The sequence below is a fragment of the Lycorma delicatula genome, chromosome 1, assembly GCF_047948215.1.
Source record: "Lycorma delicatula isolate Av1 chromosome 1, ASM4794821v1, whole genome shotgun sequence".
In the NCBI taxonomy this organism is placed as follows: Eukaryota; Metazoa; Arthropoda; class Insecta; order Hemiptera; family Fulgoridae; genus Lycorma; species Lycorma delicatula.
The window spans coordinates 295,366,198-295,387,673 of record NC_134455.1 but is presented as its reverse complement, the minus strand read 5'-3'; the positions used below and the strand labels follow the sequence as shown (position 1 = coordinate 295,387,673).

At 30.8% G+C, this 21,476-nt stretch overlaps 1 protein-coding gene across 2 annotated transcripts in view; it reads left to right on the top strand.

Moving 5' to 3' along the window:
- The first annotated feature begins 5,774 nt into the window (after positions 1-5,774).
- capt (adenylyl cyclase-associated protein 1) overlaps positions 5,775-21,476 on the top strand; it is a 153,655-nt gene continuing 137,953 nt past the window's right edge. For both annotated transcript variants that reach the window (XM_075379941.1, XM_075379934.1), the window contains exon 1: positions 5,775-5,979. The gene's annotated coding sequence lies outside the window, so the exon portion shown is untranslated. The remainder of the gene's footprint in view (positions 5,980-21,476) is intronic.

The window sequence follows — 21,476 nt, the reverse complement described above, 5'->3', positions numbered from 1 at the left end:
GTAAACAAATTATATTTCTTACTGAAGGCTCGTTTAGCTTGTGCTATTCGGCATTTTATATCGCTCCTGCTTCGTCCATATTTAGTAATTCTACTTCCCAAATAACAAAATTCTTCTACCTCCATAATCTTTTCTCCTCCTATTTTCACATTCAGTGGTCCATCTTTGTTATTTCTACTACATTTCATTACTTTTGTTTTGTTCTTGTTTATTTTCATGCGATAGTTCTTGCGTAGGACTTCATCTATGCCGTTCATTGTTTCTTCTAAATCCTTTTTACTCTCGGCTAGAATTACTATATCATCAGCAAATCGTAGCATCTTTATCTTTTCACCTTGTACTGTTACTCCGAATCTAAATTGTTCTTTAACATCATTAACTGCTAGTTCCATGTAAAGATTAAAAAGTAACGGAGATAAGGAACATCCTTGTCGGACTCCCTTTCTTATTACGGCTTCTTTCTTATGTTCTTCAATTGTTACTGTTGCTGTTTGGTTCCTGTACATATTAGCAATTGTTCTTCTATCTCTGTATTTGAACCCTAATTTTTTTTAAATGCTGAACATTTTATTCCAGTCTACGTTATCGGAAGCCTTTTCTAGGTCTATAAACGCCAAGTATGTTGGTTTGTTTTTCTTTAATCTTCCTTCTACTATTAATCTGAGGCCTAAAATTGCTTCCCTTGTCCCTATACTTTTCCTGAAACCAAATTGGTCTTCTCCTAACACTTCCTCCACTCTCCTCTCAATTCTTCTGTATAGAATTCTAGTTAAGATTTTTGATGCATGACTAGTTAAACTAATTGTTCTGTATTCTTCACATTTATCTACCCCTGCTTTCTTTGGTATCATTACTATAACACTTTTTTTGAAGTCTGACGGAAATTCCCCTTTTTCATAAATATTACACACCAGTTTGTATAATCTATCAATCGCTTCCTTACCTGCACTGCGCAGTAATTCTACAGGTATTCCGTCTATTCCAGGAGTCTTTCTGCCATTTAAATCTTTTAATGCTCTCGTAAATTCAGATCTCAGTATTGTTTCTCCCATTTCATCCTCCTCAACTTCCTCTTCTTCCTCTATAACACCATTTTCTAATTCATTTCCTCCGTATAACTCTTCAATATATTCCACCCATATATCGACTTTACCTTTCGTATTATATATTGGTGTACCATCTTTGTTTAACACATTATTAGATTTTAATTTATGTACTCCAAAATTTTCCTTATCTTTCCTGTATGCTCCGTCTATTTTACCAATGTTCATTTCTCTTTCCACTTCTGAACACTTTTCTTTAATCCACTCTTCTTTCACCAGTATAGCATTTGTTAATTGTCGATAGTTCCTTTTACTTTCTTCATCACTATCATTCTTATATTTTCTACGTTCATCCATCAGCTGCAATATATCGTCTGAAACCCAAGGTTTTCTACCAGTTCTCTTTAGTCCGCCTAAGTTTGCTTCTGCTGATTTAAGAATTTCCTTTTTAACATTCTCCCATTCTTCTTCTACATTTTCTACCTTATCTTTTTTACTCAGACCTCTTGCGATGTCCTCCTCAAAAATCTTCTTTACCTCCTCTTCCTCAAGCTTCTCTAAATTCCACCGATTCATCTGACACCTTTTCTTCAGGTTTTTAAACCCCAATCTGCATTTCATTATCACCAAATTATGGTCGCTATCAATGTCTACTCCAGGGTAAGTTTTGCAGTCAATGAGTTGATTTCTAAATCTTTCCTTAACCATGATATAATCTATCTGATACCTTGCAGTATCGCCTGGCTTTTTCCAAGTGTATATTCTTCTATTATGGTTTTAAATTTGGTGTTGGCAATTACTAAATTATACTTCGTGCAAAACTCTATAAGTCGGTCCCCTCTTTCATTCCTTTTGCCCAGCCTGTATTCACCCACTATATTTCCTTCCTTGCCTTTTCCAATGCTTGCATTAAAATCTCCAACTATTATTAAATTATCATCTCCTTTTACATGTTTAATTGCTTCATCAATCTCTTCGTATACACACTCTACCTCATCATCATCATGGGCGCTTGTAGGCATATAGACGTTAACAATCGTTGTCGGTTTAGGTTTTGATTTTATCCTTATCACAATGATTCTATCGCTATGCGTCTTGAAATACTCCACTCTCCTCCCTATCTTCTTGTTCATCACGAAACCTACTCCTGCCTGCCCATTATTTGACGCTGAGTTAATTACTCAATCAATCAATATATTTAAATTAAAAAAAAGTTAAAAAAAAATATGTATGTATATGAAGTCAGATTCGAACTGATGTGTGCATGTTTACAGATCGGACATATTCTCACTTACACCACATAACTACTTGAGTGACGTGAAAAAAAAATTAATTATTAACTAATATAAAATGCTGATATGAACACCACAAAAAAATGTGATGCAGTGTGATGTCCACAAAAATGCAATTATGTAACTGTCCACTTTATTAAAGAATTGAAGAATCCTATCTCACTTTCAAATGAAATCAGTTTAAATGAAGTGCAGCAAAAATATGTATATGCAATTTAGTAGGTATACAAGGAAGTCATGTTGTGTCCACATCAGATTTTTTTTATATTGTCACTAGAAATACTATTTGTTAATATCCGATATTTGTATGTCATAAAATACTGGAAAATAATAAATAAAGAGGATATTAGACATTTACTTAAGAAACCCCTTTTTTATAACAAAAAAAAGAGATGATATAAAGGGGTCATCTTAGATAAGTAGGTCAATTCATTACGTAAACAAGAAATGCAACAGGTTCTGCATCCTGTAAGCAGGTTGATGCTTACAGATTCTGATTCAAGAAACCTGTACTAGATACCAGAAAACTTATCCATCATAAAAAAATCTGTCAACTTAACCAACCCAACCCAATTATTAATTTAAGATTAGTTTACTGTTCACTTCTTGTATGCAAACATAAATTACAGCAAAGATAAATAAATAACAGAAGTAAACATAAGATAAATGTTATAAATTCTCAAAAAGTTTTTATATAAAAGCTAATTATAATATGTACATGCGAATGGATTTGTAATTAAGCATCATAACAGTATTTAATAACTATTGACAATAATGTGTACATGTGATACACATATGTCAAGTGCCAGATAGAAACATGTGATGCAAAAATGGCTAAAACCTATCATCATAAAACCTGTCATCATATTATTGTTGTCATTAAGATTGTCCCATAACATTTTCTGTAAATTATGTTTCATTGTATTCAACTGTTAACAACTAATCTGTTATGAACAATAGAAAGTCAGATAGTCATCCATCATAATGCCACTACAAAAGCTAATGCATAATAATACTTTAACAATTACAGAGTGCTTATAGGGGTTTATTTTACCATCTTTAATGTTTAAACTTTAGATTGTTTTTATTGTTATGGTAGTGATTGCAATAAATGTGATAAGTTGAAACAAGAACAATTCTACTAACACAATCTATGTAATATTTTAAAGTTTATTTTATATATATAATTTTTTTAAATTAATTTAGTAAAATTAATTGTTTTGTTGTCCATATCTTCCTCTGTACTAATTAATTCAAAAGCAATATAAAATTCAGCAATCCTTCACAGTACAGAAACAAATAAGAGCTCTTACCTTATTTTGTCATTTTTATTATTTTCCTTTATGTAACAATAGTGCTTTTGAGGAATTCCTCATCATCAGTTGATTAAAAACTTCAAATTACACATTAAAATACGAAAGTCATGACATATATAAAATATGTGTGTTCAATAATTAAAATTTTAAAACATTCTTGTGGCTAGCCACTAGATGCAGTACTTTTTTCCTGTTTAGCCTCCATGAATCATCATCAGGTATTACTTCAGAGGATGAATGAAGATATGTATGAGTGTAAGTGACGTGTAGTCTAGTACAGTCTCAGGTCAACCATTTCTGATATGTGTGGTTAATTAAAACCCAACCACCAAAGAACACTGGTGTCCATAATTTAGTATTCAAATCTATATAAAAGTAACTGCCTTTACTAAGATTTGAGCATTGGAACTTTTGACTTTGAAATCAGCTGATTTGCGAAGATGCACTCATCACTAGACCAACCCGGTGGGTTACTACAAGATACAGTACTGCACTAATACGAGGGTTATTTTTTCAAGGTCTGATCGGTCGCGAAATAAAAACCCATGCTAAAATCGGATGAACCTTTGCGGTTAGGTTAGGTTAGGAAAAAAAGCTGCTGTTACAACAATTACAACAAAAAAAGTAGGAGTTACAACAATAAAAGAAGGAACAGTATGGTTCTAATTTAAATATGAATCTAATTAGAATTACTAATTTAATTCTAATTTATTTTCTAATTTAAATTACGATTAAATGCTATCCATGATTTTTTTTAGGATCACACTCTTCTAATAGCTTTAAATGAAGTGTTAGAACATTGGTTCATAAATCTCACTTTTTAAAAACTGGAGTTAGAATTCTGAGGTCAGAAGTAGAAACTGAATCTGCATCTTAGTGAACCACAGATTGAGATGGTTGTTTGTCCATTAAGATAAACAAAGAAGGATGGCTGTATAAGCCCAAGCTACTAACACCTTGCTTTGAGATTTCAAATTATACATGTATATTTAACCCAAGCCAGGCAAACCTAGATAGAACCCAGAAATTGCATTCAGTGGTTGTGCTTAAGATATTGGATGGTGAGAGGTAACTTCAAATTAATCTAAGTTAAGAGAGATAAATCCAGCAGTTGATTATAAGTGTAATTATTAATGCATATAAGATCGAAAAGGAGATGTAATAGAAGACAATTCAATGAAAATTATGTACATATGTATGACCAAGACTACTCTGACAAGTTGGCTAAGACAGCATATAAAGATAATATTGAATGGAACATGAATGAGATCAGTTAGCATGAAAAATGGGAGGAGTCAGCCATTGGACAGATGTTAAAAAAAAAGGCATCATGAAGAAAATCAAGGCTCTGTAGCAGGTCATTGGAAGTACAGTTTAAATTATTTAACATAGAACTTCAGTTTGAATTTGAGATGTTGCTAATCACAGTTATAGTTTTTTAAATACTTAAGCAAGTATGACATTTTTTGCCTACTTCATAAAAATCGAGTTATTTACTGTAATCAATGCAAAATGTCTTTGACTACTGGAGCAATTTATTCAATTATTACATCATTTTTGCTACCTTGCAGGGATAATTTTGTTTATTTTACAACAAATGAATATTTATGTGATTAATGCAACAAATTATGTGACATCAGCCAAGTTAGATGCAACAAACAGAATAATTTTACAAGAGAACATCGTATCATTCATTAAAAACAAAACTAAAGCCCGCCGAATGCAACCCGACGTTGCCATGTTGAGAGCCACGCCCTCTTTCAGTTCGAGAATCATTTTATGAGGTAAGACTTTTGTCCTAAAAGTTTAAACAAATTATTTTTATTCCACTATTATAAAACTATTAAGGAAATAATCTCTCTGTTAATGAAAAAAATGCAGTGGATATCAAAGAAACAATTTTCTTCCAGTATCGCAATTTATTTACTACATTTGTTAAATGTTAAATTAAAACCCTTTAAACAGTTTGAAGAAATTTTGATTCATTGAAGAATTTTCAAGGACTCTTGCTTTAAAAAAAATATCTAAGTTCAAGTTGGGATTATTATACAAAAAGGGAAATTTCTTGAATGACTTTAGATTACTGTGAATGAGTCATCATCGTAGCTTGTCAGCCGGTACTACAAGTGCGATTGTTATTTTAACTTGTGTGTGGTGTTTTAATGGTTTTTTATATTCGTTACGTGAATGTTTTAGTAGTAAAATTTTCATAATAAGTGATATATTAGCAATCGTTTTGTATTATTCAGAATTAATTAACATATCATTTACAGCTGCGAAGTGAAAGGTTGGTTGTATTAGCAACTGACAATTTATTCAGCACAGTAGGTGAGTTTGTTGAAGTACTTTGTAGGTTAAGGATGTACGTATTGTAATCACTTGTTCTTTTAACCTCTTCTTTAATCATTGTATTTCTTAGGATTATAAACTCTGTAAGTATGACGTATTTTTGTCTGTTTTAAGTTGGTTATCATAGGTTTTGTGTATAAGTATCTTTGCATATATTGTTTTCGGTGGTGGAGAGGGTTGCGCACATTTTTTAGTTGCTTAAGTATTTTGCTAGAATTGAATAATTTTACCCTAAAAAATAATATTTGTGTTAAAATTTAACGATTAAAACCCACATTTCTTTAAAGAATAATCGATCTTAAGCAGAATTAGATATTTTCTTTTGCTAATTTTGTTGGGGTTTAATCGAGTTCGCGTACGAAAAAAGTGATTGAATCCTCTCAACACGCCCATTTTTTCGTAGTTTAAAAGTATTCTATGCATAAATTAGCAAATTATTGATTTTTTAATCACAAGTTTATATTATTACTGTTTGTATTGATTATGTGACAATTTAAAGAAAGAATTACCTGCTGTGCTTCTTGATTTTTCAGAGGGTTTATATTTTTAAAAATTGCAAGAAAGACTGGAATATATAATGTAAAGCAGCAAATTAATTTACCCTTTTCTGTTACAAAGAAATGAGGAGTATATGCTGCTTGTACTCTGTAGGGGATTGTTGATTTAAATATACTTATTAATATTATACCTACACTCAAAGTGGTAATACGCTATGCCACTTGTGGTAGGCTATAATAACTTTTTTATATTTAAATTAATATGTTTTGTTTATATCAGTTACTACATTTACTTAATTATGTAACCAGTAAGGATGTTTATATTATTTTTTTATTTTGTGTACTATCAGTGAATAGAACAACTTTTTGTTGGTATAAGAATGTTATTTTTTTATGTTTAATTATTAATAATAAATAAACATTAAACATTTTTAATTTATACATCTGTTGATGTATAAATTAAAAAATCATTAAGATAATTTGGTAAAAAATAAACCATTTATGCTTTCTATCTTGGTAGCTTCATTATTCCAAGAAGTGAATTTAATGTATCTACCAGCCAAACAATTAAGCCATTACCACATTTAGTGGCTTATTTCAAGATGCCGCTGTTACAGAAGTTCACTGCATGTCTCTTTTTAACAGAATAAATAGAAAACAATAAAATACTCAAAATAATTTAAAAAAACATTTTACATACAATTGAAGGCAGGTGGCCATTGAAAATTAGACAAGGAGGAAATAATATTTGTATATGAAAATAAATAAAAATTTAAAAAAATTATGAACAAGCATGTTTAAAAAAAAAGTAAACAAGCTATTTCAACAGTGATTTTAGAATAATATTAAAAAGTTCAAATAACTAATTTTAGAAAAACTTAATTGTAGCTTAAAAACGACTCCACCTTAGTTGAAGGTTTAGATGATTTTTTTAAATTTATGTGCCCAATTAGGATTGCCAAAAATTAAAATAGTTGGTATAGCCTATTATGTAATCTTTCTAAAAACTGTTGAAATTTTGTTGTGTTTGTAAAGTGTTGTATATTTGTCAGTTAAATTTTTTTATTTTTCACTCAATTGTAAAATTTATTTTTCCACACACTCTCTCTTCCCCCTGTCCCTCTCTCTATCTGAGCATGTGTGATCTAATAATGATTGATTAACAATTGGAATGCAGCTTAGTTTTAGATTTTACTTAACATTTTCCCCAAAACGTTTTTTTAGAACTTTCTTATTTTTTAAAAATAAATTTTAATAACCGTGCTGCAACATATTTATTTGTTTTTTACTAACTGGTTACTTGCAACAACTCACCATTTACAATGTGCTTCTCTACTTGCCGTCCTTTAGATGGATGAATTGGTGGTATTCATTCCATTTGAAGTTAGAACTGTACAGAGAATGCTTAAAAAATTATCAGCAAAGTTGGGTCTTGTTTTTGGTTTCTATACATAATTGAATATTTCTGTGATGATTGTGCAATCTATTGCATAAACAACTATTCCAATAATTCTTTTAGTTTTTATGTTTTATTCAAAGAAGGGCGTCTTCTAGTAAGCCTTATTCTCAATTGCCTAGAGTTCTAAAGAATTTTAATTATTTCAACATTGTACATATCAGGTGTAATTTGTTATGAAACTAGCATTTATAACACTGTCAGTACAGGTACATAACAATTGGTGGTAATTACTTTTTAAGTTTCTTTAGTTTTAGGATTTTTGTGATTATTAAGTTTTATGATCTGTGTAAAATTATTAGTTATAAACCCATGTATAAAATTCATTTCTTATTTAAAGTTGATTGAATAGTGTTTGGGAATTAGTCACACTGTCATGTGTGATGAAAAATAAATTCTCATTTATTTATTTATTTTTTTGTAATTGTGAATAGATGTTTCAAATAAATTGTGATAGAATTGTTAAATAAATTGTGAAACAGATTGTGTAAGTCATCAGTTTTTGGCATTTGTTGTTTGGATTAACGGTACCATACAAGGATGTAATGTGTTTTATTTTGTAATAGATTTCTCATAAAGAAAACACTGGATCTTAAATTAAGTTACACTTTTCATTTGTAAAATATTAGTTTTTGTTGTTATAAATGTTTAAAGTTTTTGCATTGTATATCCAACTTGAGGAAAAATAAGTATTATTTATGTATTTTTTTGCATGTGATCTTAGTTGTGGTAAATCAGGAAAAAACACTTTTTGTCAATTTTGAGTGCAGTAATTCTAATACAAGATAAATATCAGTTACAACTTTTTCTACCACTATTTTCTGGAAAAACTATAATTTCACTAGTTTTAAAAATGAGATACTGATTTTCAAAAAAATTAACATTTCTAATTTCTGAGGGTATAACTTTTTTTTAAATAAACACAGAATTTCATCAGTAGTCTCTTCAGACAGGAATAATTAGTGATTATTCCTTAAAAATTTGAATGGCAACTTTTCAGTAGAAATTAAAATAAATCTTCATTACTAGTATTTTTATCTTAAAATTTCAATGCAAAAGGAGTGTTTTAGAAATTGAAGTTGATGGTTAATGAAATCAGGATTCAGACCTTTTTATTGAAAATCTGTATCTAATTTAAAAATAAAACTGCAGCATTTATTGGAAACCTCTACAGATGACAAAATATTCACAAAGTTGGTTTTTTTTTAAATGGATGTGATAAAAAAAAATTTTGAATACTATTTTTTCTTGGATCAAACCACTGAGGCACTTTCCTTTAACATAGACCATTTGAGAATGTGATTCAAAGGCAAGAGTTAAGTAGTAATGATAAAACTAAATTCTTTATGTTAAATGTGTTGAGCAACATATCTCTTTACAATATTAAAGAGGCATGGTATGCTGATTCCAGTTATACAAAAACTGTTTTAAAAAGTAATTGTACTCCCAATTTGACCCTATGTAAAATGTTTAAATTATGAAAAATAATAAGAATGTTAGATTTCCATCGAAGGAAGAGGTACATAAAGTAATAATGTAATATTATAATTTTTCATTCTTAGTTTTTTTTTAGAAAAAACACTTCAATATTTTTGAAGTGTCTGAGAAGTGATATTCTGTGTTATACATTTTCTGTATTAACTTTAACCACAGAAGTGTTAGGAAGTTAGTTTTAAGGAACGGTCTTCTTTTTTAACATAGCTTCTACTTTTTTTGTAAGCCTTAAGTTTTAGAAAAAGTAGTTTAAGGTATCGGATCATTTTTAAAAGTACCTTCGAAAGAGTGAGCTTCTCTCAAAATTCATAATTTTTCTTAGACCTTAGGTTTAAGAGTTGTTGGAAAATAATTAATTTTTTATAACTACTATGATTCCTAAATACATAAGATCCATTTAAACAAAATTATTCCAATTTTAACATCCCCATTATATGAAGTTTCTTTCACGAAAAGTTTTAATTATTTTTGTGTTTTATATACATAAAGATCATACAAATCATTTGTGCTACCGTTCTAATATAATATGAACAGTAATGTTAACAGTCCAGTTAAATTTTAAGTTTACATTAATAAACACAGTTTAATCCACTACGCTGAATCTTGTCTGATCATACTATTTTTTTTTGTACGTAGTACTCAGCATTAAAATATTACTTTGAAATTGTGTACTGTTTTAATGCAGTATTATATTAAATAACCAGCCTTTCAAGTAACGATTAATAACTTTATTATCATATCCCTTCACTTATTATTAATTGAAATATAATCATTCTGGTCTGATATTCAAATCTGTTAACTGATTATATGAAGGGCTATAAGGAAAATGCCTTAACTTGAGCAATATTATTAAAGTGTTTTTAAACAATATTTGTATCTTAATTGAAGTGAATGACCGTGGTTTTTAAAATCGGTTTGAATCCGTTTAACCGCTTTAGGGGTGTGAGAAACCTATATATCTTTTGTATCTTACTACCTAAGGGGAACATCCCCATCAAGTTTTGTTTCCAATTCTTTTGTTCCGGGCACCCTTTCGTAGTATAACCACTTAAGGATTGTTATTGAAAATAATCTTTGTTTACTTATTTTAAGACTTCCCTTAGGAGTTAACTAATTTAAATTTCAGTTTTAACTATTCGGAAAGTAGAAGAATTAATGATGAACTAGTCAAAGAGGGATTTACAGTTTCCTAAGACAATGACACTTTGAAAATCGTGTGTGATTTTAGAACTCTTTCGGAAAACTATCAATTTTACGTTTTGTCTTGTTTATATCTTTATTAATCACCGTTAAAAAATTCACGCCCTTTTATTCCGGCTATGTTTTAAATAATAGGATTTTTATAATAAAAAATAAGTTTTGAGAAATGAAACGGTTTTTGTAAAGAACTGAAAGGAACGTCAGTCTGTCGGAGGGTGCAGTACTCCCGTAAAATAAAAGCGTACGTTCTTTTACGGTTTGTGTAAGGGATGGCAGTTATCTATATTTCTATGAATAGTAGGATTGCTTTCTGCTTTGGCCAGAATTTAGCGAACTTTCAACTGACCAGCGGATAATGTTCTTTACAAACCGAATTCTTTTGTTGTCCTCCATTTTATTTAAACCGTAGTACAGGCAGCTCTTTTACCGGTTGGTTGCTAGAGCGGGAATTTTTGGCCCTTGATCTGGTCAATACATACTTAAGACATTTTGTTTAAATAAAAAATTATGCAAACTAGAATTACATTCAACAAGGATTATAAACGTTGTGAATGAGTGCGTGTGTAGTTTTGTAATAAGTTATAGTATCAGCAGCGTAAAACATTGTTACAACGACTGAAAATAATAAGGATCCACGATCAATTTTTTCATTTAATTTTAGAGTAATTAATATTTACTAATAAAGATAACATATGGATATTAACAAACGTAATCAATGTTGTACATCCATTATTATTTCTTTTAAAGTAAGACACATGTTTTTTTTTACCCATATTTTAACACGGTGTGGGTGGTTTTTTAATTTTTCAAATAGTGTAATGAGAAGAATAACTGTTCTTTATTAAATAATAATTTCTTTTATTAACCTTTTATTTTAATATCGTCGGTATATTTTTCTTTCTGTTGCGGTTTATTTATCGTTCTGCTTCGCTGTGGTTTTACTTCGCACTAGTGAGAGAACTTTGCGTGTAGATACTGTATTTACGTGTGCAGCACCACATAACTGTTGATATCACTCGTCAGGTGAGTTTCAACTTCCTTATTTGGTCGCGATGTTTTAATACAATGTAGCATTATACATTGCTTGTTAAATAGCTGAAATAATCAGGTATGTTACCTTTTTTAGTCATTCTAAGCATTCTCTTATCGTTCACATAAGTTTACAATATTTATTATTTGTAATTATAATCGAATCCATTGATATATTTAAAAAAAAAATAGATTATCATTTATAATACTTAAATTTAAAAGTATTGCATTGCTTGCCATTCATTGTTAATCTGCTTCTGATTAAAGTAGTTTTGGATGTACTTGAACGAAAGGTAAAAACTTTACGCTATTTCATTTTCTTTATTTTTGCAAGATTATGGCATGTAGAATAAATACATCTTTCCGGTTTTAAAGTTTTTTCTTTTAATTTGTATACTCATTGTGGAAAATTGCTGTTTAATATAGTTTAGAAAAAAAATTCAGGTTTAGTTTAAAGGGAAATAAAACTGAATTTTGTGTTAAAAAACCGATTTAACAATTTCCTTATAAAAAACACCTTTTTTCTTAAATTATTTTAGTATAACCTAATTCAAACTGCGAGAAATATGTGAGTTTATATTTTTATTACAGCACGAAAAAAATCGGTAATTTACTTTTCGTAAATTTTATGTATATATATATATATATATATATATATATATATATATATACATATATATACTAGCATCCCAGCCGCGCGCGGCTTCGCCCGAGCTATATCATTACTTCCGTTTTCCGTCACGGTAAAGTTTTTTTATTTTATGTTTTTTAGTAACTAACCGGAGGCAATGCAGCCAGTCGCGTCTCACATACAATAACCGTGGCTTTGTTGGTTGAGCCGCCGCACCTCTTAAAAAAATCTAAATTTAAAAAAAACGTGAGAATAATGTTTAGATATTTACCTGAAGAGTTTTTACAAATATAAATCTAGTGAATATCTCGTTTAGTATAGTTCGGAAATTGGGAAAATTTGCTATCATTGTTCAACTTTTTTTTTATTTATCACCGCCTTTCAAGGTCGAATTTCGAAAAATCTAGAAATTGGTTTTTAGATATTCACATTAAGATTATACGCCAAAAATCAAATTGATATCTTCATTTTTTACCGAGAAATAAAAAATATTGAGAATATTGTTTTGAACATATTTATAGATTTGAAAATTGAAAAATTTGTTAGTTTTCAAATCTGTATAATTTTATTTGTTTCCCGGCTGTAGCGATGTATGCTGCTATAACTATAACGGAAGAGTATATAGATTGGAAAAAAATCCCAAAATTGTTTTTTTTTAAGTTTTCTGCTTTAAGGAAATAAGGCATTAACAAAAATAAATTAAAAATATTTGCGGAAAAAACTTTTACTTCAATGCTGTCAAAAAAATCAATTTTGTCAGACGGACGTTTGTAGTAGTGAATCCGACATACTTAACTGAGATGTATGTTGATCTGTATTTGGTCTTTTAACCCTGGACCCCGATGATCGGTTTTTTCAAACTTCGTTGACAGGTACTATTTTCGGGGAAAAGAATTATTAATTTTTTTGCAAAAAATGGAGTAAGGGGTGTGGGTATTTTGACCGATATAAAATATGAAGTCTTTATTGGGACACTAAAGCAAAGATTTTTCTTATAAAAGTTGAAAGTTCTTTTTATCAAAATCACAAATTACCAAAAATTTTATTTAATATTCATCCCCCTTCCAAAAAATGACTATATATGTTTCTAATCTTTAGTTACATCTTGGTTCAGAAAAGGAGTTAATGGGAGTTCATTGCATCTACATTTTCTACATCAATAGGCCTTCAAAATAGAAGAAACATTTTGCCCATGGTCCAAAGGTCTGTGGAAAAAAAAATTATTTAAATATTTAAAAATGAAAAATAATATATTTTGAATTTAAATTCATTTCGCAAGTTACCCATTGCATTTAAAATGTGAAAATCTTATTTTTATGATACTCTTTAATATTTATTAAAAAAAAAAATTAACCAAAAATGTTCACCCCCTTCCTAGAAAATTACAACTTGGTTTATTAAAATTATGCCTGTAACTTTGTATTCTTATTTTTTTATTTTGGTTATTGTTTTTCAATAAGTAGAAATTCATCTGTTATAAAGATACAAAGCTAAAATGATTGAAGTTATGCAATTTGTTGCTGGCGTGTTTTAATAAGGAAATCAGATGTTTCGTGAATGCGTCACATTGCAATAAAATACTTCTAAATTTATTTAGTACATGTTTAAACACAATCCCTAATATTTTTATTATTCGGTAATGATTTATATCCGTGCGTTACGCTGTTGCAAAGTAGTAAGTATTCGATTGATGTTTTAAAATTGATGATTTAATTACCCGCCAGTTTTTTTAAATAACTATAGTTTTGAATTTACGATGTAGAACTGTTAATTATTGTAAAAAAAGAATTGGTACAATACCTCCGAGGACAGGAATATTAGTGGGCAAAACCATTTTACTTTAATTAAAACAGATAGAAAAGTTTTATTTGTAAGATTGCAATTGCATTTTTTTTTTGTATAAAAATCGTTTGAATTAAAATACTGTATAGAACCCTGATTATTCGATTTCGGGTTTTCCGAGTTGTGGTTTATCCGAAATGCATAGTTAAACATGGTTTTCTTAAAGCTATTGCAGTTGTAAAAATAAGTAAAAGACGTACTTTTTTCCTTTTTGAATAGTAGAGCGCTGTATTTCTGGGTTATGTATTCCGTAGAACTTAAATGATTCGTTTTTGTGTTCGCCGAAAAATTGCTTAATCGGTATACAGTAGTTGCGCTTAATATTTATTCGCGTTCCGGTTCAGTATTTTCAGTTGGAACTTAAAAAATGTTGAAACTTTGTAAGTAAAGGAAAAATGTTATTTTTCATTGGCTTTTGAAGCGTGGAGAGATTAAACGATTTTAAGAAGGGCAGTAAGAAGGTTTTGCAATACCGTTTAATTTTTTATAGTTTTTCAAAATAGTTTTCACCACACATTCATTATAAATTCTCCATCCTTCGAAAAGAGTCTCCAGTGAAACCCTACCATGTTTGTCGGAGATCTGAGAATACTCATCATTCCAAGCCCTTATCATCGCTCGTAAAATGCCTCCCTTCAGTCTGTTCTTACCATCGTGCAGCACGAACTCACATGGAGCGAGGTCAGGACTGTAGGGAGGGTGCTTTAACAATTTTATTTCATTGCTGGCTAAATACTCAGAGTAAACTTTAGAGCGGTGCGCTGGAGCATTATCATGGTGAAGAAACCACATATCCATCCTTGAGTTTGGGCTCAGCTTCTTGAGAGCTTCGACACCTTTAGGCAGGCATTCTTCGGTATAGGTACTTCTTGTAACTGTCTTCTGAGTTTCCAACACAGCTCGCTTTAAAATTCCTCTCATACTAAATAATACGGCCACCAATCTGGATTTTCGAACAGGAACAGGGGTCTGCTTATCTTCGAACACACACCTTGTTCTGAGCCTTAACTTCAAGGCTTCATAATACTATAGTCAAGTTTCGTCACCTGTCACTATACTATTCACGTAGGATGATTTCTCATTTTCATACTTTTTCACGACACTATGAAACACGACGTGTCATCTGTCGTCGGTCAAGTTATGCGATACCCAAAGGTGTTGCATAACTTAGGGTATAATGTTTTCTAACTTGAAGCTAATCTAGCAGAATAGCACGAATTGTAGATACATTAATGCCCAAGGATACTTCTATTCTGTGGTAGGTCACACGCCTGCCTGTCTTAACCATTTTCGTACTGCTGCAATGTTTCTCTCAGACGGACAAGACGAAGACGATCGACCTGATCTTAGAGCGTCCTCAAGAAAAAAATTTCCTCTTTCAGATTCTCGGTATCACGTAAATATTTTACGTTGAGGACAGTCCTCCAAGCACAGGAGTCAGTTTCTCTAAACACTGATCACTATCTCTTTTTACTAAAACAGCGAGAAAGCAAACAGCACTGAGACAATGATTAGAGCGGCTACTGCAGGTCACATACTAGGTTCTTAATCAATTAAGAAATCTAGTGACATGTGTTAATAGATGAATTCCTATCTTTGACTCAAAAAAACGTGGTTGAAAAGCAGTGAAAGATTCCGGAACATTTTAAACAAGCAAAGACAAAATTATTTCATCCAGTGTTGTCAGAAGATAGAAGCGCCATTTCTATGATTGTAGGCTAATCGATCGATGGAGAAATGCTAAAATATTCGTCTTTGAAAAATTAACTGTAAAATATCGTCGGCATTTTCACGTACGTACTAAATTTTGTCAATCGTTTTGTAGATGCGACACATGTAATGCGCCTGATGTATAAAAGGAACTGATGATATTTGCTTCCTTTAAGAGTTATGATGTTCAATATATAGCCGTCTCTGTGTACAACAGAGTAAAATATTAGATAAATATCAGATGTGAAGTATTACTTTACTCTGCATCTTCACCTGTATTTCGGTGGCCTTGACCTATTGATGTGTTTGGCTCGGTGAAAAAAAACATTGGTAGTCACTTTAAGTCTCACTTTCTTTAGTAACTATCTGGGATGCTGCTTTTTCTTGAGAATGTCTGTGTTATTTTCGGAAGAGATTTTCAACTAAGGTTTGGTCGCTTAAAACTGTCGGGTTAAGGTACTTAACAATACACATGTACATAGAATTCTTTCTACCTCGCAGTGCCTTCTAGTTCCAAAGACTGCAGTAAAACTCATTTTTTTTTATCCCATTTGTTCCATTTCTGTCCAATGTAGGTCTGAACGGTGTATTTTTCAGTCGGATTCCTTTAATGCACCACAGAATTTCAGGCACGGGCGAGGTTATTTCTTTAGAAATCCTGCATCTGTTCTTGGATGGCTCTTTGATTAGGAATATAAATTTTTGTTTCAGCATACTCAAGTTGATCGACGCAGAATCATTTATCACTACTTTGCCTCTCCTATCTGGAAAATACCTCGATCTTCTGAAGTGTGTACGGTATGGGCTCCTACGATCTCCGAGGGTGATTGTTTCTATATTGATCTCTTTCCCGTTATCCATTCCGAGGTTCTAGATCTGACTCTACTAGATACTTCATGTTGAGGATACCGAAATCAGTCGAGTTATATATATATATTGTAATAAGACATGTATAGCGGACCTGAGTAACGGATTCCTGCCAATTTAGAAAAAGTAGTAGAAAATATAATAATGGGAGGAATCCAGAAAGGGGCTAAAAGAAATCCTTTTAGTAAAGGTAACAGTTCCGTTTAATCGTCTTTTGTAATATTGCCCACTGACACACCTAAAACATAAGTTCTTTCGTGAGAAGAGATACCGGACCCAAATTAGGAATGCATGGGCACGAAAGAGCTCGGTCGATCGTTCTCACGCTTCGAGTTGGGTCCCTTCCGGTAGATAAAGAGGATAGAAGTATAAATACTCCGGGGAAGACCAGTTGAAATTAGTTCTGCGAAATCAGTCGAAGAGATAGGTTATGATGTGAGTCTGCGAGGAGGTCAGTGAAGAAGCGAATTTCTGGCGAACTAAGTTCGGCGCGATTACGGTGACGTTACAAGTAATTCCAGTACATGAAAACAAGAAATGGCTCGGTGGGTTACTGTTAGACTATAAGTGAAAGAGATAATGTACTATATTTCATTCATAAATTGTTAGGGTAGTTTTTATTTGTGAACAGCAAAGGAATTTGCACTAAAGAACTTTATACTTGTCTTATCCACTCATTGTACTATTGCTGTTATTACAAAACTAAAAGATCTTGTTAATGGGACTGTAATCTGATTTTCAGTAATATTTAACTACCTGTAAATAAATCCTGGTGATTACTTTAAGTTCTATTTTGTATGTCATCACTGTTTTTTATTATTATTATTGACATTTATTATTAATATTGTTGTTGTTGTGATTACTACGATCATTATTTGTTTATTTATTGTTGTCATTCTAATTATTATTGTCAGTTGTTTATTATTCTCGCTTATTATTATTATTGTCATTATTATTGATTTGTCTTGTTTTACCTATGTACTTTAACTAATAAATTGTAATTATATAAACATTTTCAATTGTCAATCTCTCACTATCTTGATCGAGCCGCGAACACGCGACAACATTCTTTGCGTTAGCTGTTGGAGGAGGATTCTACTCGTCGATCGACCCTGAGATTTGATTTCCTTCTCAGTAGCTGAACAATTAGTCTAATAGTTGACGTGACTACGGATGAAATTTACGGTTAAAGTAAACTTAATTCCTAAACCCCGTCTAATATACAAATAAAAATGTTTGTTCCAACTCGTAACTTGTAGGTTGTTATCAGCTTTGTTTATTATTTAGTGTGGCGATTAGATTTTTTACAAGATCTTAGAAGATACTAGTCAAACAACTTTTGTTTAGTGCAGATTAATTAAGTAGGCATGCTCTCGGTTAAACTTTTACCGTTTATAAACAGTGGGACTTGTTACCGTTCTGGTCCTAAATGTTTTTGATTTTTGGATGAGTGGATCTTGACCGGTACTGTTTACTCTAAAGGGCTGTCATAATACTTTCCTATCTATTTCAACATAGTCTGTTTTTAGTTGACACGGAACGTGGTTTTAAATTCAAAACCTGTATCCGGAAAAGAGATATCCAAAAAATATATTTATTTGGTTTTGGAACTCCTCACACAAATGTTTAGTCTATTTGTTCGTTAGATTCATAATTTATATAGAAGTTATTTTTAAACATATATTATACAGTTAGGATCCGATAAGATATTGTAATTCCTATGTAACGCAAGAAATCTTAAATACTATTCCAAGGGAATATTAATATTTAAGTATATTTAACATCCTATGTATATTTAACATCCTGGCAACGTCTTCAACGTGAACTGTTTTTATCAGCTGTTATTCAGTCTTAAAGTTGTATTTTTGATGGTGTTATATTAGTTAATGGGTACTGTGTCCTCTAACTCCTACGATTCGTCAATATTTTTATTTAATGTATATTTTACGTCTTCAAAATTTTCATAACTGTAAAGGAGTAGAGAATATATGTCGTAGACTTATTGCTATGAATAAATAAATTTGGTAAACTAATTTTCTGAGAGAATTGGCTTATTTTTTGTAAGCAGATTAGTACAAGTCAGCGATTTTCATTGCTCGCCAGTGAATACAGATGTTTACTACTAGTGCTTCACCTATGTTATATTCAGCTACATAATGTGAAATCGATTGTTAAACTTATTTCTTTATCGATTTCTAAAATTCAATGTTTAGTAAAAGAGTTTTATGCTGGCGAAATAAGACTAAAAACTATAAACATAAACAGAAATCAAATTATGTTGGAAGTTCACAATAATTTATTGACCATCCGTAAGACGGGAATTTATAATTTAAAAATACTCATATTTGAGTGTAATGGTGTTTTTTAAAAGAATTACCGTTCATTTTAGCGCAAAAAATGTATCATTAGTTTTTCATTTACGATATTTTTATCTTTAAATATTATTCATGTAGATTAAAATTTAACCGAGAAGGAACGTAGATTGATAAAGGTTTTAGCGCTTCTTGCCATCGCGTACTAGAGGTTGACAGTTCGGGTCTGAACGAAGCACCGAACCGGTCATATTGTACTATACCGTTTTAACGTGTTCTAATTAACAATGCAATCTATCTAGGTGATTAAGATTTAACATGCTTGCGTCCCTTGTTCGCCAACAAAGTTACTTTAATATTCGGATACTTCCGAAGTTATATCAATTAATTAGATTCTTTAACTACAACTTATAAATTAGATTTATAAATCTAATTTGTATGTCAGATTCTCTAACAACTTATGTATTAGATTTATAAATCGTTGATATAATTGAAGTTAGTTTATTTTTAATAAATTAAAAAAAAAACTATTCTAATAAGTAAAGTACTTTTTTGATAAAATTCATGAAAATTAATCAGAAAATTCGGGTTATAAATGATATCTAGTCTCGTAATTCAGTCTTAGTCTCGCCTGTGTAGCAATCGCTTTACGTCGTACCTTAGTATTCCATTTGATATTTTTATCGTGAATCAGTTTTCTGTTTGTTTTATTTATTTAAACTATTTTTGTAGGCCTATATATGAAAATGATACTATAAAATTTGAGAGAAAATAAACTTTAAAAAATTAATAAAACTACTTTAAATATCGTACTAAAAGATTGGGCGGTTATAAACAAGTTCAATTATGCCGTAAATATTCGGTTTTTTCAGCTCCATCTCAAATTAAGAGGTAGTAAGTTGGTTTTACTTTTGTGCTGAATCAGAAGTTCAAATAATATTATTTACCAATTTGTATACTTTTTTCAAGTTGTTTTAATTTTAAAAACCTTGTAAAATATATTTTATGTACCAACTTTTCCTTTTGTTGTCATCTTACGTTAAGTTTGAGAGGTACGTACAATTTTTACAGTAATTAAAACAGCTGTTAGCTATTAACGTTCTCACCAAGCTGAAAACACGCTTCATCTATAAAAAAACATGATCAAAAATGTTGCCTCTAATGAAGTTCTTGAACCATTGACGGTAGTGAATCATTTTAGTATAATCAACATTAGCTCATGGAAAACCTGCATTCGATACGTATAACATTTCTGCATTCTTCATACAGCAGTGTGGGCCAAACCTAGTGAAATGTTGTTTTCCCGGTTTAATCTCCGCAAAGATTTACGAAAAGATCTTATAACTGCCGCTTTAATGTCCTGTACGACCTGTGTCGTTAAAACTGATCTGTGTCGGGCACGTTTCTAGTCTTAACACCAAACCTGTTTCACGAAATCTTTTAACTAACTTCTGAATAAAACTTAACCGGTGTTTCCTTATCAAATTTTTCCTAACTTTCGCCGACACACAACATGAGATTTCATCTCTAAATATATTTCCATCACAAATACACATTCTTCAACAGTTAACCGCATTTTAACAAACAACACACGATTTGGCAACATTGTTCAAAAGCCAATGCTCGACACAAACTGGCAATACTGAAATCTGCAGGCAATAAATAAAATGAGCATTTAATGTAAACTACTGAGTGATGAGGCCTCTTTTAAGTTGAACATTCTGTTGAAAGGGTTTCCTAAAGTGTTAGGAAACCCTTTAGTAAGTTGTCAAGTAATGTATTTAATCTTTGTTTAGTTCGCTTAATGCACCTTGTTTATATTAAGTTTACTATTTTTTTGAATTAATCATATACTGAACCGTATCGAGTTGTAGATTTTTTTACCACTATATATAAAATTTATATGTTATGGTTCATATATCTGATTGTGGTGTGATATAATGAAGTGATTTGTTGTATGTAAACCTTGTATTTACGTGTGAATGTGTCCAGTCCACCAATGTAGTGTGATGCAAGTCATTACAGTTTAATCTGTGTACCCGTAGAAGCTGTTTTTAAAAATATTTTATCTGATTTTACTACTTTGTCTCTGATTTTGAAAACAATGCTGTAACATTTCCTGAAAATATTGTACGGGTATGCTACCATTCGTCGCTTAAAAATTTTTCCACACGTTCCCGAACTTCCTAATACTATTTTAAGTCAAATTTGTTTCCCAGAGTTTAATAATTCTTATGATTTAGATAGCTATCAATCAGAATTTTAAGTGAAGTACTGAACAGGATTTTCCCGCACGGTTCCAATCTAGAATTTATCTTACAGCTAGGGGTAAAATTCCAGGTAATATTTACGCACTCCTAAAAAAGGAAAAAAATCGAATTTGAGTAAATGTAAATACGAGGGTTATTATTTTTTTTTAAGGTCCGATCGGTCACGAA